The 25042-nt window shown below is 44.8% G+C and overlaps 1 long non-coding RNA gene across 1 annotated transcript in view; it reads right to left on the bottom strand.

Moving 5' to 3' along the window:
• Positions 1-7639: 7639 nt before the first annotated feature.
• The window catches only part of LOC147012221 (uncharacterized), a 20827-nt gene continuing 3424 nt past the window's right edge, over positions 7640-25042 (bottom strand). The window contains exons 2-3 of the long non-coding RNA XR_015051517.1: positions 12067-12153; positions 7640-10194 (exon numbers count right to left, since the gene is read on the bottom strand). This is a non-coding gene — a long non-coding RNA (uncharacterized LOC147012221). The remainder of the gene's footprint in view (positions 10195-12066; positions 12154-25042) is intronic.

The following is a 25042-nucleotide window of genomic DNA, read 5'->3' as shown; positions in this document are numbered from 1 at the left end:
GGCAAGGGAAACTAAAATCGACCCAAAGGGAGGCAAGGGGGGAAATTATAACGATAAAGAAAGAGTGCAAAAAAGACGCACAACAAGGTGACAGGGAAAACATGGGAGATGGGAAGGATAATTAATAGAAGCAAGGACATAGGAGATGGAAGTGAGGGTGGAAAAAGGGAAGGAGGCAGGAGAAAGAAAACGAATAAGAGCAAAGAAGGTGGTGGAGAAAGTAAGACAAGAGGTAAAAGTAAACAAGATAGACGTGGAAAGGGTGAAAGTGGAGATAAAAGCACAGTAGGAGATGGATAGGGTAAAGGAGTAGATTAAGGGACATGTGGTGGTTGTGAAGGATGATCTAAAGGAGGTGCTTAAATAACTGGAATGGTGGCTCCAAGCTCAGAAGGTAAGAGATGATAGGGTGGTAAAGGAGAATGTAAGAAAGTTTGTGGGGAGCCGCGTGGAGGATGTGAATGAGAAAGCGTGATGGAGACAACAGGTGAGGACCTCAATCTCCCTTGGCAGAGAAAGTATGAGAGAGAGAATGAATGGATTGTGTGTGGTTGCTGAGAGGTGTGCTTAACTCAGAGGGAGCAGGTGAATCACTGATACAGGCAGGGGGCATGATAACTAGCTTGATTAATGGGTGTGAGCCTCCACCCTTAGTGGAGACGAAGTGTTTGGAGGGATCAGGCCCCACGAGGGTCCTCGGGCACTGGTGTTCGCGCTCCAGGTGCTCGATCAGTTCCGCTGGCGCCGTATGACGGTAAGAGCGACCTGGGGGAATTTCTGGCACAATTTTATTGTGTGGCTCATGGGATTGGCTGGGGCCAGGATGAAGGTGAGGTTCACTTGGAGGCAGCATTGCGCGGAGTGGTGACGAAGGTTTTGACGACCCTGCTTGATAGTCCGGCATTATTCAAAATGTCTCGTTTCGGCTCTCAAAAGCCGATTTGGTATAGAACAACAGAGTGAGCTTGTTAATGCTCAGCTCCCTGTCCAAAAACGATGAACAGATGAATTGGCAGTGGAATTGGCACACGACATCTGCCGTGCAGTGAGGATCACACACGCCAACATGGCAGTGCCCACTCAGGAAAGCGTGGCACTGGACTGGTTCATCCAGGCCATGGCAGAGCTCGACTTGAGGTTTCAGCTGTCGGTATGGTGCCCGGCCACCGTGCGTGAAGCAGCCGACATCGCAGCCCATTGGGTATCGATGAGGTACCCACAAAGGGGAGCCGAGTGTTCACCAATAGTGGTACTTCAGGTGGGACCGACATTGCCCAACAAGTCCGGGAGAATGGCAATAGGTGACTGGGAACCTTCGCTGCACAAGGTAGTCAGCACCATTACCAATGAGCGGTTAGCGGGAACAGTGCCATGGCATAAGGCTCTGATGGTGTGACCTGAAAGGTCATTGACAGGTACATCAATTTGACACCCTGAAAGGGGTGGGGGGTGGAAATTAGGAATATAGATGGAGCACATTTAGTTGTAGAGCACATCTATGTAAGTCACATGAGGTGTTTTAATTGCGGCCTGCTGGGTCATAAAGAAAGACTGTTGGTCTCTTTGTAGAGGAGGACCTCGACCCGCCAGACCTCCAACTTCTATGGGCATGTGCCAGAAAATCCGCTCACCAACAACCCCACTCTCCTAAATATTGATGGGCCTTTTGTGATTGTCAGGGTAATTAATGTTTGTACAGAACCATGCACTATAGGTTGTGGAAATGAGAGACAAAAGCATCCATTCTAAACGACCCCAAGGGGAGTCTTTAGATTCTGGTAAGAATTGGCCCGCTCCCATTTGTGAGATTGTTAGTCGCAGTAGCATAGATCTGGAGCCCTAGCAGGAAGCTCTCCACAAATTAATCCATTACCATTTAGATATCTTCTCTTTGTCCTCCGAGAACATTGTACACACGAGCCTGTTGAAGCATTAGATCAACACAGTGAGGCCTGGCCTATCTATCAACCCACCCGACGGCTCCCGTGCAGCAAGAAGGAGGAAGTTAATAAGCAGGTGAAAAAATCATTGACACAGGAGTCATTGATCCCTCAGAAGGTACTTGGCTGTCACCCATTGTATTGGTTAAAAAGAAAAGACCGGATCATGCATTTATGTGTGGACTATCGCCAGGTGAACAACATGACTTTCAAAGACTCCTATCCCTTGCCTCAAATTGTCCTATTTTGACTCCTATTCTATTTTGGCCTCAAATTGTTTTTCCACATTGTATCTTAAGAGTGGTTATTGGCAAGTGGATATGAACAGAGCAGGGAAGGAGAAGATGGCATTTTCCACTGGTAAGGGACTGTATCAGTTCACTGTGATATTGTTCGGTTTGTGCAACACCCCTGCCACCTTTGAGACACTGTACTGTGTGGCATGCCATGGCAATCATGCCTGGTATACATGGATGATGTCCTGGTGCATGCTAAAGCATTGGGCCAAGCTATCACTAATTTGGACCAGTTGTTCAGGTGCCTCAGATAGGCAAGCTTGAAGTTGAGTCTGAGTAAATGCACTGTGTTTGCAAAAGAAGTGACATATGTAGGTCATGTGATCAGACGTAAGGAAGTGAGGACCAACCCAGCGAAGGTAAAGAGTGGTGGAAGAGTGGCCCGTACCTCGTAACATCAAAGAGGTGTGGGGATTTTTGGGGCTCTGCTCTTACTGCTGGCAGAGTTTGCGGAGAAGCCAGGCACCTTCACCGGCTTACAGAGAAGGGGATGATGTTTAATTAGACAAAATAATGCCACGAGGCAATCGTTCGATTAAAGGGGTGTTTGACATCCGCATCCATCTTAGCTTAACCCACTGATGTGAGCCAGGAAGGTTTGGGAGCCGTTTTGTATCAGGCACAGGGGGGGGGGGGGGTTGCGTTGAAAGAGTAATCGCGTATTATAGCTATGCCATCAATTGGCCCGAGAGAAATTATTGCGTCACTCGTACAGAGTTATTGGCTCTGCTGCCTGCAATGACCCACTTTCACTCCTTTTATACAGGAGGCGATTTGAAATTCAGACTGACCATTCCTCCATGTAATGGCTCTTATGGATCAAGAAACCCAAGGGCCAAATTGTGCGGTTGTTGGAGAAGTTGCCGCAGTATGATTTTAATGTGGCACATATAGCCAGGAAGGCTCAAGGGAACGCCAATGCACTCTCTTGACACCCTTGCGTGGGGAAAACCTGTAAATTCTGCACATGACATGAGGATGGAGACCAATTGGACAAGGACCCATAAGATCCTCATTCACACAGCCTGAGTGATGAGGCCAACTTTGCCACAAAGTGTAGAGGACAAATTTTGCACGTTGGATTGGAGCACGGCCCAGTGGAAAGATTCCGTGCTGGAACTGGTGTACAAGTGGGTGAGGGAAGGTAAGAGACTTAGCGAGGAGGAAGTCGCTCCTCTCGGGGCACAATCAAAGGCGTATTGGGCTCATTGGAAGGCTTTGGAATTGAAAGATAACATCTTGTATCGCAAATGGGTGGACATTCTCTTTGTAAAAAAAAAACAAACTTATTGGCCTGTGATAGTCCTCACCAAATTAAAAACCCCAGTTTTACACCAGGTGCCCAGTACCTGCCCCAGTGAACATTTGTGCAGGACAAAGACAACATCTTTGGTCCATCAGAGGTTTTATTGGGTGAACATGGGGCGCGATGTTCATGATTAGTGCGGAGCGTGTGATTCTTGCACCGCCAATAAGGGATCGGCCTGGAGGATGAGAGCCCTGGCACAACTCAACCAAGTGGGGGCTCCGCTTGAGTGGGTGGTGATGGACAAATTGAGCCTGCTCCCCTGCACCCGCCAAGGTAATACATACATCCTCATAGCTATGGACTACTTTACCAAATAGCTGGAGGGTTATGCGCTATCAAATCAAGAAGCAAGGGTTATAATACAGGCCTTTGGAAGGGTTTGTATGTCAGCATGGGATTCTGGAAAAGCTGCACACCGACAAAAAGCGGAACTTTGAGAGCTAGTTGCTGAAAGAGGTGTTCAGTCTCTTATTAGTTTGAAAGACATGAGCAACACCCCAAGACCTAAATCTGATTGGATGGTGGCAAGGTCTAAAAGAACCTTGTTCCAACAACTGGCTTTATTTACCATCTCCCATCAGGATTACTGGAATGAGTATCTCCTGCATCTGTTGATGGCCTACAGGACCTCCCAGCATGGAGCCACCGCATGTAATCTGGCGCTGCTCATGTATGGGAGAGAATGAAGATCCCGTGTAGACCTGTGGTGCGGTCCACCACCTGATCAATCTGTTAGGCCATTGGAGGAAGGGTACGACATCATTTCAAGGAAAACATGGAGTGGGTCCATACCTTCGTGTGATGCCAACTCCATCTGGCGGGCATATAGATGAAGTGCAGGGATGACAATCGTGCCAGCCAAGTGTATTTGCTCCAGGGACGAAGATTTGTTTGTCCAACCCCCGAAGAAGGAATGGCCAGTGCCCCAAACTCACTTTGCCTTGGCAGGGTCCGGGAGTCATCAACGTGGGACGGAATCAGTAAAATCTACCAATGAACCAATGTTATAGCAAATACCTATTTTGTGGGGCAACCCCCCCTTCCCCCTCCCCCCGTAAATCTTCATCAACCCCAATTCCACCCCTCTTCCCCCAATGATGGAAATGTTGGCCAACATGTGGATATAAGTAGATTATTGCTTGAATGTGCTGCATGCCACGAAAGGTGCACTTGTTGAGGTGAATTGAAGAACACAATAAACTTTAACAATTATGTGAGAAAATGGAAAAAAAGGCATCATTGTATCTATTTTGGTTTGGTTGTAATACAATTTTAAAACTGGAGCAAGACTTTGTGGATAGCCTCAACTCCGTTCATAAGCCTAAAATTATCTTCAGCAAATCCATGGTAAGTTTACTCAATCGAATGGTTTGAATAAATCAATAAGTTGTTAAACTTATTTTACTCTTCTTTTCTTTAAGCACCAGGTGCACACAACACTTCAGGACATTCCTGAATGAACCTCCCATTTTTGAGCTTTTTCAACCAGTGCAAGAAAATAAAAGGCTTCCTTTCTTTTCTTTTTAAGCAGTGAAGTCACTTCAATATCTGCAGGCCCCCCGAAAACAAACGGACGCAAACGTGGTCAGACGGAAGGAAAACCCGTCATTCTTGTTACAAAAACAGCTAAAATTGAAGAAAAAGCGGCCTAAATTGAAACCAACACTAATTACGGTCGTAATAGCAAATATAATGGTAACCAACACGTTTTTTCTACACACAAGAACGGTCGTAACAGAAATAAAAACGGTTGTAACGGAAACAAGCACACAAAATCCCGAAATAGATTGGTGGGGAACGGAAGCAAGATTGGTTATTTCCGTCACGAAACGTCCGAAACAAAAGCGGTTCATTCCGGTTACTGTAGTGCGAACAACATGGCGGATGCAGTAGAACGACCTGTTACGGTATGTAAATTTTTAGTGCTTGTGCCTCGAACATAAATGTAATATAGATAATATATAGTGGGTAGTACCTGATGTAGTTTTAACAATTTATTAAACCGAATTTTGTTGTGATGATAATGTTTGGTTTGCCTGTATTTCGAGCCCCCGAGTGAAAAGGATCGCTAGTTGTGTATGCCCAGTTCAACATAGGGGATCGTGTATGGGATCTTTTTGTACAGTTTTTACTTCATATTAACTTTGTTATTTTATTGGAATTTGCAACTTATTATTACCATCAAACGTACCTCTTGCAAATATAAACTAGAACGGGCACTCATAGAGCGCATGCCTTCGCCGCCACTACTTTTTTTGTTCTTGGTATGAGTGTGGGGAACTAGTTTCATATGAATGGTTTTATGACACAAACCACATATCTATAATGTCATGACCTCCCCGACTTTCGGGGGCTACGGACTAAACAACAATCAACTCACGTCGTTTTGGCGAGTCTTCACTCGCAAGCTTGGTGAATACAACGTTTCAACAAGAGAAGGTAATCTTGTTTGATGCTGGTTTCATGCAAATCGAATAAGAATTGACTGAGATATGCCGAAAACCGCATATTTTTCAAGGGCGTGACCCCCCCCCCCGACATTTTACCCCAACCGGTGACATGTGTTATGACGTCATTGTGTCACAAGATTGGGCATTAAATTCTGAACATTTTGGTGCTGGGTTCATGTAAAGCGGACAAGAATTGACCGCGTTATGACAAAAACCGCATATTTTTCAAGGTCGTGACCCCCCTGACCTTTGACCCCTAACCGGTAACAAGAGTATGGGCGTCATTGTGTCATATTGCATATCACAAGATGAGGCGTTGAATTCTGAACATTTTGGCGTTAGTTGCATGCAAATTGAATAAAAATTGACCGTGTTATCGTAAAAAGACGATTTTGACCTTTTCGTGACCTTGACCTTGACCTTTGACCCGAACGATCCCAAAATCTAATCGAATGCTTCCTGGCTAATAACCAATCATCCCACCAAATTTCATGCAATTTGGTTTAATACTTTTTGAGTTATACGAATCACAAGATTACAAATAAATAAATAAATAAATAAATAAATACACGCCGACCAAAACATAACCTTTCGCAGAATGCGAAGGTAACGATCAATCGTCACTGATCGCTGCAGCACGGGGGCACGAATTACACGAAATGTCAGACCCACATTCAGTCAAGAGGGCGCATTTATCGCTGCTTGTATAATATCCCGAACCACAAACGGGTTTTCATTAACAGACATGATATATTCAAGGCAGACTACGTTAAAGTTAACTTACCATAACTTCAAGAACTTTTCAAGCCGCCATGTTTCCCACGTTCTGGTAACCGGAATGAATCGCTTTCGCTTAAGTCTCCGCCGTTTCGCGACGGAAATAACCGATGTTGCTTCCATTCCCCACCTTTCTATTGCGGGATTGACCGTCCTTGTGTCCGTCATGACCGTTCTTGCGTGTAGAATAAACATGTTGGTTTCCATTATATCTGCTATTGCGACCGTAACTACTGTGTTGGTTTCAATTTAGGCCGCTTTTTCTTAAATTTTAGCTGTTTTTGGAACAAGAATGACGGGTTTTCATTCCGTCTGACCACGTTTGCGTCCGTTTGTTAGGGGGGCCTGATCTGTTATGTCCTTCCATCTGTCTGTCTGTCAAAAATAAAAGAGGGGGGAGAGAGAGAGAGAGGAGGGAAGGGAAGAAGAGAGAGAGGAAGAGAGAGAGGAGGGAGGGGAAGTTTAGAGTGAGGAGGGAGGGGAAGGAGAGAGTGAGGAGGGAGGGGAAGGAGAGAGAGAGGAGGGAGGGGAAGGAGAGAGAGAGAGGAGGGAGGGGAAGGAGAGAGAGAGAGGAGGGAGGGGAAGGAGAGAGAGGATGGAGGGGAAGGAGAGAGAGAGGAGGGGAGGGGAAGGAGAGAGAGGAGGGGAGGGGAAGGAGAGAGAGAGGGGTGGAGGGGAAGGAGAGAGAGGAGGGGGAGGGGAAGGAGAGAGAGGAGGGAGGGGAAGGAGAGAGAGGAGGGAGGGGAAAGAGAGAGAGGAGGGAGGGGAAGGAGATAGAGAGAGAGAGGAGGGAGGGGAAGGAGAGAGAGGGGAGGGAAAATGAGAAGGGAGGGGTTAGAGAGAGAGAGGAGGGAGTGGAAGCAAAGAGGAGGAAGGGGAGAGAGAGAGAGAAGAGAGGAGGGAGGGGTGGGGGAGCAAGGACAGTTGGGGAAGCAAGGAAGGGGAAAAGAGCGAGCAAGGGGGGTGCAGGGAGAGTGATGCTGCACTAAATGTCGCATACACTCTGGGAGGGGTGTGGAAATGAGGAGGAGGGGGAAGTGGGGGAGGGTTTGAGGGGGAAGGGTTCTTGACTTGCATTTGGTAATGGGACTTGTGGAGAAGGGAGGGGTGGGGGGCAATACAGGATTGAACGAAATAGGGTACATTAACACAGCACACGGAGACCACCCTGAGATGTCCATGGGGGATGGAGAGGGGAGGGGATTTGGGAGGAGGTAAGTGTGAGGGGAAAGGAAGGTAGTATGATAGGAGGGGAAGGCAGCATGAGGGGAAGGCAAGGCAGTGTGATGGGAGGGGAAGGCAGCATGAGGGGAAGGGAAGACAGTGTGAGGGGAAGGGAAGGGAGCGTGATGGTAAGGGAAGCAAGTAGCAATAAAATGCAGCCAAACAGAAACATTTTCTGTTTAACTACCAGGTTCTATATAAAACTGGACAGGAGCATTTAAAACCCATGCCATCTACCTGACAAAGGCGTGCCTGCATGCATGCGTGCTCGCACCTGCAGTGACCTTTGCATCCCTCTGGTTTGCTCACTCCAAATCTGATTTGTGCATGCTACTCTCTGGGGAAGCCATTTTAAATTCAAAACTAAACCATCAATCCTTAACAATCCCCAGAACAGATGGAGAGGGTGGGGATGAGGGGGAGGGAGAGGGGTGGGAGAGAGAGAGAGGGAGAAGAGTAGGAGAGTGAGGAATGGGAGAGGAAAGGTGGGAGGGGGAGGGAGAGAGAGGGAGAGGGGTGGGAGAGAAAGCTAGAGGTGAGACGGATGGGGGAGGGAGAGGGACAGAGGTGAGAGAGGAAGAGAGGTGACAGGAAAGTGAGGGGAGGTAGAGTGAGGAGGGGGATAGGGAGATTCCAGCAGATGTGATGTCCAATTTAATGTCAATCCGAGAGATGACACACACAATGATGAATCACCCTACCTGTGAAACAATGGGATGATAGTTTATATCTGGGTCGGTATTCAAACCTAGGCAAGACAGCTTAGAGCGATCAGCCATACCTCTCGGCTATCCTGCCGTGATGTGATTCATTGCTTTGTATCAACTGAAAACATTTTTTTTACTCATTGCAATCATTTATTTTATTTTGCCTTCCTAACTCCGGAGATGTCCCCACGGAGAACTGCACCGCAGTATCGCCATGGAAGCTTGTAAAGATCGAAGCTTGAAGAGTGCTTTAAGCAGGCTCTCCAATGAAACGGTTGAAATAAACTTAAAAACGAAAGGTTTAATTTTTGTATTATTTACTGTATCTATCTATGTCAAATTGATGGATAACATAATGAAAGAAGATCATACAAAAAGCGGAAATGTCAAAATAAAATTGCACATTTTCAGTGAGCAAGCCACAGCACGGGGGACTGCATGACAAGCCAGGGCCAAATGCATGCGAGTAGGGCCAGAACTTTGTTCAAGTCGATCAAAATATTCAGTGACATTGCGAATACCTTTGCTGTGCATGACCATGGCTTGGAAACGATAAAACCAAGCTCGCCAAGTGGCTTTAGCACGTTGAATAATTTGCTAAGTGGCTGAAGCACTCCAAGAGGATCGCCGATCGGTCATATAAACACCATTCACCTGGAGACGCCCGGAATGTCTAGCAATGTCCAAATTGAATAAAAGAACACTTTTAGCAGTCAGAACTACTGGTAAGTTCAATTACAGAATTTACATATTTTTTAAATGTGGCTTAGAATAATTAGATTAAGAGATTATTCGGTTATGGCATGTGCGGAAATTAAATCAAGCCACGAACGCTGGCGTCTCTGGCCTTTTATAAGCATTGCAATGTACCCAGCAATTTGTAGGTTTGATGATCAGGCATTCGATGATATGAGTGAGGAAAGTGAAAAGAAACTGTTAAGAAATTGTTACAGCCTGTTCCAAATCATGGCATTGTTCAGCAGGCCAAAAAAATAATGGTGAATTAAGACCCCTGCAAGGGACAGTGAGGTGATTAAGGATGAGCCTTGATAAGAGATATAATTAAATAAGGGTGTTAATTCACTTCAAAAGGGGTGTTTTAATTAACTCAAACCCAGAGAACGTACAACAAGGGGAGCAGTAATAAAGAGGGGCAGGAGAGGGATATAAAAAACAGTGGGGAACAGAGACATGAGTGGATCTGTGGAAGGGAGAGGGATGGGGCGGGGTACACGGGGTAAGCAAGATGGACACTACAGGAACTTTCAGGAAGGAAAGCAGGGAATTTGAAGGAGGTGGGTTTAGGTTGGATTAACGGGGGTAGAAAAGATCATGGTTTTGGATGTTTGAAGATTAGAGGTGGTGGTGAACAGCTGTTTTGAAGACCCAGAGGGAAGAAGAAGATTGAAGAGATGGTGGAAGTTGGTTTCATGGGTGGGGAAAAAATAGAGGAATAGATGAGTGAAGGTGAGTAGTGATTCCATGTCATGCCTGGGAGTGCAGGGAGAACCAGCGTTACAAGTTAGCGTTTGCAGTTTCACCATGTGTGCCCATGTACCCATTAAAAATAATAATAATTAATTAAAAAAAATTCATCACAAACATTCCCAGGAGATCCCTGAATTAAGCGTAGTTGGATTTATTGAAATCCGTTAGTCTGTTCTCAAGTTATAACATGACAAGACAGATTGACACGGCTCATTTTATAATATAGATTTCAATCCAAGCAAGGACTGAGCATTTCCACCATCGAGTGAAACTCTGTGCAAGTATTTTGATAATTCTGGCGAAAGAGCACTTATCAGCAGAAACCCTGCACTTTGAACTTTATAAAATGTGCAACAGAAGGGTAGCTAAACTTATTAATGATATGTTGGCTTCTTTGCTTTTTGTGAACAATTCCAAAGGTCAATCTAAATGTCAACTCTCTCAAAACTATGATGGTAACTGCAGTTTAAAAGTATCTGGCCGTTCTTTGTTTCACAAACAAAAGGTGAAGTTACAGTTCCTAGTTAACCCCGCACACGAGAAACAAACAAACAAACAGACAGGGGTGAAAACAGTAACCTCCGTCCATCTTCGATGGCGGAGGTTAATCATCGTTTTGAATATTTGTTATGTTGCCCACAACAAATATTTCCCCTGTTTACTAACCTCCGCCATCGAAGATGGACGGAGGTTACTGTTTTCACCCCTGTCTGTTTGTTTGTTTGTGAACAGTATTACGGAAAAACTTCTGGACGGATTTCAACGAAACTTGGTGGGGTATTAGGTATGGTCCAAGGATCATGCCGTTAGATTTTGGACTTGGTCCAAAGTCCAATATGGCCGCTATGGCGGCCATTTTGAAAAAATGTTTGAATTTTTGTTTTTGCATTTCTACATGTTTAAAGTGATTCCCAACCAAAAAAAAAAATTTGTTCGAGAAAAAAAAAAAAATTTTTGCAACTTTTTTTCAAAAAAATTCCATTTTATTTGAAAAATATTTGAATTTTTTTTGCATTTCTACATGTTTTAAGTGATTTCCAACCCCCCCAAAAAACTTTGTTAGAGGAAAAAAAAAATTAGAAATTTTGCAACTTTTTTTTCAAAAAAATTTCGATTTTTTTTTTTTTTTTTTGGCATTTCTACATGCACGTCGATCTAGTTTAGTTTATTCAATCGTGGTTCAGTAGAGTCTGATCCGTTTTGACCTACAATGAATAGGATATCAGGTTCACTTAAGTGACCCAGCAGTATTGACGGCGGAGGTTTTGCACTCTACCGAGTGCTCCCCCTCTAGTTTTCCCTGTTTTATCATCAAAATTACTTGGTGGTGATGTATTATCAATTGTATATTGCAAACTACAGCATTATATTGGTGTTTTTCAAAAATAATGGGTGCTGTATCAAAATTTCACTAATCTGGCAGCCCTTTTGTTGATATTGGTTACCATGGGAACAATATTTTTTCCTTCCTACCAGCGCTGTTCATACTGTCGAAACTTTGTCAGGGAATGAATATTCTAGAAAATGATACCAGAGATTTGTTGGTAAATTCAATCAATTTAGTGTGATAATTAGTTTTTTTTTTAAAGTATCAAAATGCAGTAAAAATCACAAACTTATTCAGGAAATGGGGGCGTAACCATACAAAGTTATTCTGGCTGGAAAGGGTTAAGCATTTAAAAAAAAACCTAGGCAGACTCCAGAGAGGTGGCAAATTAAATCCTAAACTTTGGCAACAGCACTCGCACTGTCACAGAGTGAGCCTCACATAAAAAGAAGCCCTAAAGCATAGCATAAACATATTTATCTATCCTACAATGTACTGTACATGTAGATCTGAATCTTCAGGAAGTGAATAATATGCAATATACTTACGGTACAATCCTGCTTTCTCAGTCTGCGACACCTCCAACCTGCATTCTCATAAGGAGGGACACATTATCAATGCTGCTACATTTCCTCCTGTGTGATGGATTTCGTCAATTACAGACATATAAAACAATGGGTTTCACCAAAACGTGTAGCTCCCTGTGCTTTCATTCATGAGATTGATCATAGACTCCAATGCTATACTATCAGAGGCCTCCCGCCTTCTCATATGGGGCATGCATGGGTAAAAAGTAGGTATTTGGGTCACCCACGTGTGCTAACTTCCTGGTATCCATGCACAGTGTTGTACATTATCAATGAATGGAAAGTCACTAAATATCTACCTTGTAATTTGAATGCGAATTGACTTTGACCTTGTCTTAAGTGACCTTTCCACCACATAAGGTGGTCTTAAGTTGGTGATTATTGATGAAGATATCAAACTCTACATTTTTCACCAGTTTTCAGTTCTGTAGGTTCTATGTCAATTAAAGTAGAATCAAAGGTCATTTGGTGCAAATTGACCTTTGACCTTGTCTTAAGTGACCTTTCCACCACATAATCTTGTCTTAAGTTGGTGATTCTTGATATGTAGACCTTACTCAACATTTTCCATGTGGTTTCAATCTTGTAGCCTTTAAGTCAAATAAACCCATAATTAGCACTAATTAGTGTCTGTCTTAAGTGACCTTCCCACCACAAAATTTTGTCTTAAGTTTCAGATTCATAATTAGTATGGCATTCCTCACGATGTAGCATTGGTGTCAGCCTTGTAGGCACCAAGTCAAAAAAAGTTGAATTTGGGGGTAATTAGAAAGACCCCCCCTTCCCCACTCACCACTGAATGCACTTAAGGGTTTCTGTGGTCAGGTCGGCTACCTGTACCCCACCAAACAGTCAAAGCTTTTGTAGTTCCCATGTCAATGAAATCTCAGCTTGCTCTTGGACTATGTGTTGCTCGGTGACTGACAGTGCAGTTTACCATGATGGGAAGAAACTTGATTTGCATCGTTTCTTCTGGAATGCACGCTGTTGGAACTTAAGTTTCAGATGGCTGCCCTTGCTGCTTTTGAAACTTTTGTGCAGCCATTCAGTTTGCATACCGCATTTAATTGAATGTCTCTAACCCACTGTGTTTCTTTCGTTCGTTTCTCGGCTTTGCTATTTCATAATGAAAACTAAGAAACATAACCCGTCGCTTTGCTGACGGGGATGTTAAGAGGGAGAGAGATGAAGAGAAGAGAGAGTGAGAGGAAGAGAGCAGAGAGGGAGGGGAGAGAGTGGAGTAGGGGAGGGAGAGAGAGGAGGAAGGGGAGGAGGTAGGGGAGGGAGAGAGAGGAGGTAGGCGAGGGAGAGTGGAGGGAAAGGGAGACAATGAGGGGAGAAGACTGAGGGAAGGGAGGGGAGGGGAGAAAACGGACGGAAGGGAGATGACGGAGGGGAGGGTTGGAAGGGGGGAACAGAGGGGGGAAGGGGGAGGTGGGGAGAGTGACACCTCACCAAATGTTGCTATACACTGTGGGAGGGATGGGTGCAAGAAGGGGTGAGAGAGAGAGAGAGAGAGAGAGAGAGAGAGAGAGAGAGAGAGAGAGAGAGAGAGAGAGAGAGAGAGAGAGAGAGAGAGAGAGAGAGAAAAAGGGGGGGAGGGGGGGAGGAGGAAAAAAGAATAGAGAAAGGTGAGGGGTGGAGGTGGCATTAGCAAAGAGAATGATGTGTTTTGCCTAATGACCGAACACACACAAAAACTCATGTCAAAACAACTGTACACACAACCACAAACCAGAGTTTATAATGTAATCCACTGGCTCATCTGCAAAAACTTTGACCTCCCATTTCCAGAGAATTTGTGGGAACATGAACCAAAATAAATCACTGAAAACATGGAAGTACCTACCACTCACATACGACCTAATGAACCCATCGAGCATGAACATCGAAAACAAAGCGTTGCGACCAGATAGCTAGGTACAAAAAAAGAGAAGAAGGCATTGCTAAGTGAGGTGTTAATACGAGTGATTTTGGACTAAATGATGCAGAAATTACGAAAATGACCAAACACCAAGACCTCAAGAATAGAGTGAAAAGATCCTGGTAGCTGAAGAATACCAAACTTGACCCAGTAATAGTTTGAGCTCAGGGAATGATGATGAAGAATCTCACAGAGATATTAAAAACCATCCCTGGGAATATTACCACAAAAGAACTGCAGTTGGAAGCTGTCTGGGGCTCAATGACTATTCTGAAGAGAGCCCTCGGAACAAAACTTTGAGAACAGAAAACTTCATAGCTTGGTCCATTTATCATGACCCCTTACCAAAATGAAGGTGGATACTTTGAGCCCACCCTGGGAGGACTCCATTCCACATTCTGAAACTCGCATATGTAGATACCAATCAATGACACACACACACACACACACACACACACACACACACACACACACACACACACACACACACACACACACACACACACACACACACACACACACACACACACACACACACACACACACACACACAGTCCTGGGACGGGAACATTTATAATCCACGCTATCTATTTGGCAAAGGTCTGACTGCATGAATGCATGCTCGTACATGCAACGACCTTTGCACCCCTCTGCCGGCTCACTCCAAATCTGATTCGGACATGCCACAGTCTCCTCAACAGAGAGTGAGCGGTGGGGGAGCAGGTAGAGGGGTGGGAGAGATAGAGGGATGGCAGGGGAAAGGGGGAGAGGGGAGCAGTTGGAGAGAGAGAGAGAGAGAGAGAGAGAGAGAGAGAGAGAGAGAGAGAGAGAGAGAGAGAGAGAGAGAGAGAGAGAGAGAGAGAGAGAGAGAGAGAGAGAGAGAGAGAGAGAGAGAGGTCAGGGTCAAAAAGAGGGATGGGGTGGGAGAGAGAGGGGTGGGATCGGGGTGAGAGAGGGAGAGGGGTGAGAGAGGGAGAGGGGTGAGAGAGGGAAATATGTGAGAGAGGGAGAGGGGTGAGGGAGTGAGAGAAGTAAGGGAAGGAGAGGGGTGAGCGAGGAATAGGGGTGAAGGATTCCGGCAGATGTGACACCTGGTTTAACGTCCATCCGAGAGACGGTACACACATTGATGAATCACCCCACCTCAGAAGCACTGGGTTGACAGTTTATAGCTGGGTTGGGATTCAAACCCAGGCTACACAGAGCGAGCATGCGTACCTCTCAGCTTTCCTACCGTGATATGGTGATTCATGACTTCATACTAACTGAAAACATTTTTTACTCATTGTGATCATGTAATTTATTTTGCCTTCCTACCTCCTGTATCTAACTATGCTATCGCCATTGAAGCTTGAAGAACACACATCCAGTGGTTTCACCAAGCACTCCACGAAACGGTTGAAGAAACTTTTAAAAACGAAACGTTTCATTTTTATTTGTATTGTTACGGTTCTATGAACCGTATGCATTCAAACATACAGGTGCTCCGAAGTTAGTTATGCCATGAAGTATACGTGTCGACACAATCCCTCCTTGTGTGTTGTGGGAAATTGAAGGGGTGCGTTCCGATGTTTTTATAGTTAGGGTAAAAAATCTTTATTTCCCCTCTTATTTGAACCACAGTACCTTTTTCTCGTTTTCCGAGGTTAAATCTTTGTGAGGTACCTTTTTGGCGAGTGCAGTCATGCGTGGCGGGCTCCCTGCATGGCCGAAACCCTGCCCAGAAGAGGCGGACCCATGGAGGCCCTGTCCAATTAGGGTGGACATTGACGTCAGTTTCACCAAGGCCCCGCCCCGCTGAGGGAGGTCGATGGACTACGAAGGGACCCTCGGATACGCGCGTTCATGGGAGTTCAGTCAAAAGGCTCAGTTCAGTTCTGCATCCGCTGGGCATTCGTTGGAGTTTTGCTGGAGTCTTGAGTTCAGTGTATGAGGAGGATTGACAGACTGAGAGCTTTTTCACGAGTCTGTGGGTGGTGGTGCATGGCCGTTCTTCGTTGGTGGAGCGATCCGTCTGGTCTATTCCGATAACGGCCGAGGACACCCAACCTCGACCGGGTCTCTCGCTGGGTCCTGCCCGCAACCCTGATCCCCACCCTGGGACTCCGCTCTGCTCCGCTCGGGTTCCTCTGTGGACACGAGACCCATGCGTGTGACTGTGGGCCGAGCTGAACAACCATTGGCAGGTGCCGCACCACGGAGCACCCCTTCCTCCAAAGTGCAGGTTCCCAGCCGAGCCTCGACCCCAGCTCGTCTCTCTCCCTGGCTGCGAGGTTCCTTGGAATTCACCTGGGTTTTATTTTTGTCTGTGTGTGTCTGTGTGTGTGGCACCGTCTGCTAAGTACAACTGCATAAGTGTTTTCGATCATTGTAAATCTGCTGTATATCTGCGATAAGCTTGCTTTGTGCCCTTCTTGCTGTAAATAAAATAATTGTAGAAATGTTCCCAGTTCGTTTCCATCCTTTCATTCATTGGTCCAACATGGTTCGGATCTGAGTTTTAGCCGGGTCTTTGTTCCCGTTAATCTGCTCATCCTAGACAGCACGGCTTTGGCAGTTCCGCTCGACTGCACCCAAACCGGAATTGGTAGTCGGTAGTTGGAACTCTACCGCAGTTGGTAGAGTGACCCGGTTCGAGCAAGACGTGCCGAGGACGTGGTTCCCCGGTAGACGACACCAAGTGGTTAATTAGGTAAATAGTACAGTGGATAAGCCTTCATATTTTAACAAATTGTGCATTTTATGAGGAAAGCATGAAATTTCTAGCATAGTTAGGTAATACCATAAAGTTTATTTTCGGATGTGGAGGGAAGTCAGATTTGACCTCTGAGGACCGTGAGAGGTCAAATCCAAGATGGCCGCTCGTGTTCAAACGTCCTTAATTTTGGAACCAGACTGCGCAGAAAAACATTTACGGTGTCATTTCCAACTAAATTGGGGATGCCCATTCATTTGGTGATACCTTTGAGGATGTCAGAATTCAAGGAAATGAATTTAGGTCAAGGCCAAGATGAAATTTATCAAAAAATAAGCAATCAGGTTAAGGCACTTGTGACAGTGCTGGAAGAGATGGGGAATCCATTTCTAGAACACAGTCAAGACCTACTAGTCATTGACACAAGGGATATCGTGGACACCTAAGTGGCTGAAACTGTGAGAAGGATCGAGACTCTTGATGAGGAGCAGCACACCAAGTTTGTGAGAGAAAGGTGTTGTACACTCTTCCAGCCTATCACACAAACACTTGCAAAGAACAAGTTGCCACTGTTCAGTAGGCCACCAGTCAAGATTAAGTCAAAACAGAAGGCACAGCTCGCAGCACTGAAGAGTGACTGTGGTCTCTTTTCGAGGCTGTACATCTCCTGTCAAACACGAGATGGAGACATGGACAATTTCTTCTCCCATGAAAACCAGGCAGCCCCGCCAGCTCTGTCAACTGGAGGGAAAATTCGGATTGGGGTTAAAGCAGATCTACTTCGCTGCCTGGAATCAGATCTGCTCGAAAAGAATAGTGTTATTATGGCTGATGCAACAATTCTTGATGGTGCAGCTGTGGTTCAAATGCTAAATCCGGGAACATCAAGAACATTTCAAGAGTATGGAGAAAGAGTGTTTGCACCATACATCTCTGCTCAACTTGAGAAAAGCAGCCGCATCGACCTTGTCTGGGATGTATACCTACCCGCCAGCCTCAAAGCCTCAACAAGACAGAAGAGGGGAAAGGGCACCAGGAAAAGAGTGGCTCCTTCTACTGCGATGCAAAAGAACTGGAAGGACTTCCTTCGAGGCGATGATAACAAAACCGAATTGTTTGCTTTCCTGTCACGTGAAGTTGTTCATCTTCCTCTATCAGAGGGCAAGGAACTGTTTGCAACAGATGGAAGTGGAGTCCTTTGCTCTCCAGCTGAGTCATACTTGGCCTGCCTTGCCCCATGTTCGCAGGAGGAGGCCGACACTCGTCTACTTCTGCATGTGGCAGATGCTGTTCAAAAGGGGTGTAAGAAGGTGACCATACGTACCATTGATACTGATGTGGTAGTACTGGCTGTAGCTTCATTCAGCAAGACAGCTCCTAATGAGCTGTGGGTTGCCTTTGGTGTCGGGTCAAGCTTTCCTTACATAGCTGTTCACGATATGGTTGTCACAATGAATCCAATACAGTGTCTGACTCTTCCAGTCCTTCATGCTTTCACCGGGTGTGACACTGTATCTGCATTCGCTGGAAGAGGAAAGAAGACTGCCTGGGAAACTTGGAAGTCTTTCCCAGAGGTGAATGATGCTTTCAATGAACTCCTATGCATGCCAAGTGAGGTCAGTGAAGGATCAATGTTACTGCTCGAGCGATTTGTGGTGCCGATGTACGACCGAACCAGTGAGAGCACGGAAGTGAATGATGCCAGGAAACAGCTCTTCACACAGAAGTCTAGAACTCTAGAGAACATTCCTCCAACCCAGGCAGCACTCAAACAGCACATTAAGTGAACTTCCTACCAGGCCAACTGTTGGAACCAGGCATTGGTCCTGGATCCAGAGATGCCAGAGCCATCTGACTGGGGCTGGACAAAGGAAACAACTGGGTGGCAGCCGCTTTAGACCACTCTCCCCGAAACATCAAAATCGTGCCATGAATTGATCTGCTGTCGCTGTGAGAAAGGATGCACTGGACGGTGCAAGTGTGCCAAAGCTGCGCTCAAGTGCACTGCACTGTGCTTCTGTTCTGGAGGCTGTTAGATTTTGATCACTACCATTACCATCATCATCATTGCTATTAATAAAGTATTAAATAGCATGGGACTATTCATGGGACTAGCAGCATGGGACTATTCTGTTAATTTTTTGTATTATTATCCCTATAGTGTTAAAATGGAAGCGAAGTTTTGCTATATTGCATAGTTCCAATCCATTGTCTTTACCAAAAGAATGTCCAAAAGTTTTTAGCATAATTTGACCTTGACCTAGATCGAAATGCATTTCCTTGGCTCCTGGCGATCTCAAAAGTATCACCAAACGAATGGCCATTCCAAACTTAGTTGGAAATGACACCTTAAATGTTTTTTTTACACTGTTTAGTTCCAAAATTAAATGCGTTTGAACATTAGACCCGGTGGACTGGCAGCCATCTTGGATTTGACCTCTCACGGTCCTCAGAGGTCAAATCTGACTTCCCTCCACACCTGAAAATAAACCTTATGGTATTCACCAACGATGTCAGAGAATTCATGCTTTTCTCATAAAACGCACAATTATTGTGCTTATCCGCTGTACTAAAATTGGTTCTCGACAAAAAGACCCTACGCTACAATGGTGGAGGTATTGGTGTCCACGGTCGGTTAAGCGAGTTATCCTTTGTGTGTGCCTCACGGAGTTATCTGTGAGCGACGGCCTACAATTCCGGGAGTCTGGTGGGAGACGACATAACTTCCCCCACCTAGCGGTCGTTCTCGCCACCGGTCCCCGGCCCGCAACATTTATCTATGTTGTATTTATCTATGCCTAAGTGATGGGTCATATATTGGAAGATCATACAAAAAGGGGAAACATCGTGGGAAATAAAATCTCACATTTTCAGCAAGCCAGCCACCGCATGTGCACCTGGGAACAACAGGTGGCCAACGCAGGTGAGTGTCCCTGACCTTTGTTCAAGTCGATCGATATAAAGTATTGTTACGGATCTGGAAACCATAAGCATTCAACATACAGATGTCCCAAAAGTCAGTTATGTCGTTAAGTATGTGAGTAGTCAGATCCCCTTCCTTTTGTCTAGTGGGAGAATCAAAGGCGTGCATTGCGATTTTTTTTAGTTAGGTCATTACATCTAACAACCATCCCATCTGCATGACCCCTCGGCCCATTACGATCCATGGTACCATCGTGCTTGCAGCCCTCAGTTTGTGGGCCACAGTGCACCTTTGCCTGAGACGGATTCCCGAGGATGTTCGAGGCAGTTTCACCACCACGACCTTTCTCGAACACGCGAGGAGGGGAGGATCGGCTTTCTCCAAACAAGGCCGAAACCCTGCCCCAGAAAGGTATGCTGTGGGACCCTGTCCAATCAAAGGCGGACAGCGAGGTGTGTTCACCAATCCCATCCCCGCTGAGGGAGGTCCATAAAATCCCCGAGCATTCTCTGAGAGCAGACTTTTTATGGGTTTTTGCTGTCACGAAAGGGTTTTTCGTTGAGCAGAAGGTCGTCGAGGTGGTGAACGTGTCTCTGCTGGCCCTCTACAAGGAAGGAAAGAGTGACCCTGACCCCCCTCCGTGGACCCTGGCTATTCACCACCCGAGCTCTGCCATGAACCTCAAGTCCCACACGTGCGACTGGGGATCAAACCAGCGACCATTGTCAGGTGCCACAGCATGGAGTATCCCCTCTCTGACGGCCAGGTACCCATCCGAACTTGACCCCCAGCTTGTCTCTCTCCTCGGCTGCAAGGGTCCAACAAAGAACTCTGGGTTTCTTTTAATTTGTGTGTGTCTGCGTGTGGGCCCGTCTTTAAGTAGAACTGAATAAGTGTTTTTGGATCATTGTAAATATTCCTTGCCTGCATATTCGAGTCAAGTCTTGCTTTGTGTCTTCATTTACTGTAAATAAATCATCACAGAAATGGTCCTAGTCCGTTTCCGTCCTTTCTTGAATTGATCCAGCATGGTTCGGATCTGAGTTTAGGCGGGGTTTTATCCCCGGTAATCGGACAATTGTAGCCGGGACGTCCCTGGCAGGCCCGCTCGACTGCATCCGAGCCGGAAAGGTGGGTGGCAGAGTGGTAGTCGGTAGGTGTAATTTTACCGCTGCCGGTAGTGTGAATCCGGTTCGGCCAGGCGTTCCGTGGGCGTGGATCCCCGGTAGCTGAGACCACATGGTTACTTTGGTACATTGGATCTAGACAAAATATCCCTACGTCACGCGGTTGAAATATTGGCGACCACAGTCGGTTAAACGACCCACCGGCTCACGCAGTTATCCGAGCGACAGCCTACAATTCTGGGGAGTTTGGTGGGGGACGACGCAAACCTTCCCCACCTAGTGGTCGTTCTCACCACTGGACCCCCGGCCCGCAACAGTATTCAGTGACAGTGAATAAATTGTAGAGTGCTCGCCAAGTGGCTTAAGCACTCCAACGAAACGGTTCATGAGGAATGGCTGGCTTGGCAAGCAATGATCCGTCACATTAAACACCTGGAGATACCCAAGCAATGTCCAAATTCAACAAATGAACACTTTTTTAGGAGTCAGAACTGCTGCTAAGTTCAAGTCTGGAGCTTAAATTTTTTATCCAGCTTAGTTTAAGAGATTCTCGATGTTATGGCATATGCAGAAATAAAATAAAGCCACGAACGCTGGCGTCTCTGGGCGTTTATAAGCATTGAAATGTACCCAGCGATTTGTAGCTATGATGAACAGGCATTCGATAATATGAGTGAGGAAAGTGGAAAAAAACACTTTATCGTTAAGAAATCGTTGCAGCCTGTTCCAAGCCAAGGCAGGGTTGAGCAGGCCAAAAAACATGGTAGCTTTAGACCCCAGTGAGGTAATCCAGGATATTCCTTAAGACCTCAGAGAGCAAGGTGGCTGAAGATCACCTGAAAAAGGCTATAATTAAATGAGGTCAGTAATTATCTTCCAAAGGGGTGTTTCAATTAAACCAAACACCCAATTTTCATTCATACACTTCCTTGGAGTTCCATTAGTATGCATGCAAAGTTTCAGGCTGCTCGGTCTCATGGTTTTGGAGTTAAGGAGGAGGCACACTGACACACATGCATATTGACATTTATTTGTATGGATAACCCGATGCACATACATGAAGCAAAAACATGTGTACAGCTTATATGCATATATATATATATATATATATATATATATATATATATATATATATATATATATATATATATATAATACATCATGGTTATATACCTGGGATCATTCCAATTGCACTGGGCCATTGACTAACAACCAGGCCCGAGGCCTGCCGAACAGTGCTACCCCGTACAATGGCAGCACATAATTTAATTGGGGTGAAGTCAGGGCAGCTGTCCAGCCAATGGGTGCAAACCAGTCGGGTGGAGTCAGGGCAGCTGAATTGCATGAATGCATTCTCGTACTGCATGATGCACCCATGTATAATGTGATATTTTCTTAGTCTAAAAGGGCATAACGCTGTGAAAAATGGACGAAAATCCCTGAAACTCGAAATTGTTCTGTACCTTATCATAATAAAGTCATGTACCAACTTTCAGTTGAATATGTTAAAGGGTGTCAGAAAAAATGTCTGAAAAACCACCGTTGGGACAGATGGATAGATGGATCCTGGAATGGCCTACATGTCCCAACTCTTGAATAAGAATGCTCCAGTACAGGCAGTTTAACCAACACTTGCAGAGTTTCATATCACCTTTTCTTTAATTTAAAATACTACAAGTACGTCGATAAAAACCGTGCCTTTTTCACAAAACCACACGTCTCGCCAGACTGAGGAAGAGTCCGCATGCCCTCTGCAGCGGAGATAACGCAACACATGGGCGGAACATAAAGATGCATGAGGATAAACATGAATATGCATGAGGAAAAAACATGAATATGCATGAGGAAAGACATGGGGATAGCATGAACATACGTTTTACATTCAAACTTGATTTCATCACACGGAGAGCAAACTTTTTGTCCTATAGTCCCCTCCGGTGAAACCGTTAGGGGACTGATAAAGGTGCTCTTGTCACATACAGTACTCTTGGCAAAACACTTTAGAACCAAAAATTATCATTACATCAATTTAGTCACTAAATTAGATTCAGCAAAGATTGTACTTCACTTCAAATTTGCCTTCTGTACCCTTATCATTCCACCCAAATGGGGGAGGGAGGAGAGAGGGGGGGGGTAAAACTGCTCGTGTTTAACACCACAAATCAGAAGTATAAAAAATTCCATGCAATAACAATGAAATTCTCCAGCATGTAAACACATTTTAAAAGAAATAAAGGAACAAGTAATAACAATAAAAACATTTTAAATGAGAAAGAGCAATCAGAGATTGCAGACCCTCCCCAGAATTTGTTTTGTGTGGCGTTTGTGTACTGGTGTGTTCCATAATTAAGAAGAGACATAATTAACCTCCGCCATCGAAGATTGGAGGTTACTGTTTTCACCCCTTTCTGTTTGTTATCTTGCCAAAATGAAGTTTTTGCAAGATATGTTAGTCAGCTTGTATGTTTTTTTTTTTTGTCTGTAATCACGTATCGATCACTCTGCAGAGCACAGTTATCATTGGAAATTTTTGTAACTTCGCATATCAGAGTCCTATAGAGGTCCCTTTCAGCGCATACAATTTTGAAGGTCAAGGTCAAAGACCAAGGTCACTTTGTCGCAAATCAGGGGAGTCGACGAAACCCTTATTTTTTGAGTAATTTTGATCGGATCGTCTTCAAACTTCATGGGAATATAGTTCATGGTCTGGCGCTCAGCTGATTAATTTTTGGTGGCGATCGGCCTTGACCTTCATGGTTAGCGCTGGAGGTCGAAAGTTTTTGACCCCAAGGTCAAATTTTGAAATCTTAGGTACCATATCGTGTAATACCTCAAATTGAACACCTCGATGAGTGCTTTCTAGATATGTCAAGCTTGAGACATTATGACGTCATTTGGTGATGTTATGAGGCAAACGCATATTTTTCATGGTTACTCTGTAGAACGATTCTCATCGGAATCTCTCGTAGGCAGATATTCCTCAAGGAGTCGCTCCTGGTGGATAGCAGCTCTGTTCACCTCAGTGTGACCTTAAAGAAGTCACACGTGGTCACCTTTTGGCAAGATACGGGTCACCCTGCGGGTGACATTGGTTTATTTGTTTGTTTGTTTGTTTGTGAACAGTATTACTGAAAAACTCGACGGATTTCTACGAAACTTAGTGGGTGGATTAGGTATGGTCCAAGGATCATGCCATTAGATTTTGGACTTGGTCCAAAATCCAATATGGCCGCTATGGCGGCCATTTTGAAAAAAATATTTGAATTTTTTCTTTGCATTTCTACATGTTTTAAGTGATTTCCAACCCCCTCCCAAAAAAAATTGTTAGAGAAAAAAAAAATTTTGCAACTTTTTTTTCAACAAAATTTAGATTTTTTTTGCATTTCTACATGTTTTAAGTGATTTCCAACCCCCTCCCAAAAAAAAATTGTTAGAGAAAAAAAAATTTTTTGCAACTTTTTTTTCAACAAAATTTCGATTTTTTTTGCATTTCTACATGTTTTAAGTGATTTCCAACAAAAAAACATGCCAAAATTATCATTGCGGCTGATTTTGGAACTTCAAGTGGATATACCCACGTAAAATCAATTTCTGTCTCAAGGAATCTAGTTATGACGAATGAATTGAGTATGTAAAAGTTAAAAGTAAAAGGGAAAGTTGCAAACTATAACTCTGTGAGCACTGTTGACGTCAAATTGAATGAATAGGATATCAGGTTCACTTGAGTGACCTAGCAGTATTGGCGGCAGAGGTTTTGCACTCTACCGAGTGCTCCCCCTCGAGTTAGAACTGCAGTACTTTATAATTGCTGGCACTGATGACCGGGTACCAAGACGTCCCGCTTTGATGCAACCACACTTTGATCGGACACCTGACCCTGAACAATGACGTTTTCATTATTATTCAATTGAATTTAGAATGGGATTAAAATAAATTCAAATCAAATGGAAGACCAAATAAAATAGGTGCTGTGTTGGAGTTATCAGAAGGAACCCGAACAAGCAAAAAGCAAAGATGAAGTCATCAGAAGGAATCTGGATAGGATTTGCATTTCAGCTGCTACTCCACTACCCTCAAACCAATCCAGGTGCAGCCAAGTGAGCCTTTTCCAAACAAAAAAGTAGAGGGGGAGTACTCGGTAGAGTGCAAAACCTCTGCCACTAATACTGCTGGGTCACTTAAGTGAACCTGTATCCTATTCATTGTAGGTCAAAACGGATAAGAATCTACTGAACCACGATTGAAAAAACTAAACTCGATCGACGTGC

Source organism: Eptatretus burgeri, chromosome 15 (assembly GCF_056783735.1).
Source record: "Eptatretus burgeri isolate ZD-2024b chromosome 15, Ebu_testis_v1, whole genome shotgun sequence".
Classification (NCBI taxonomy): domain Eukaryota; kingdom Metazoa; phylum Chordata; class Myxini; order Myxiniformes; family Myxinidae; genus Eptatretus; species Eptatretus burgeri.
Note: the sequence above shows the minus strand (reverse complement) of the source record. Positions and strands in the feature narration are given on the sequence as shown.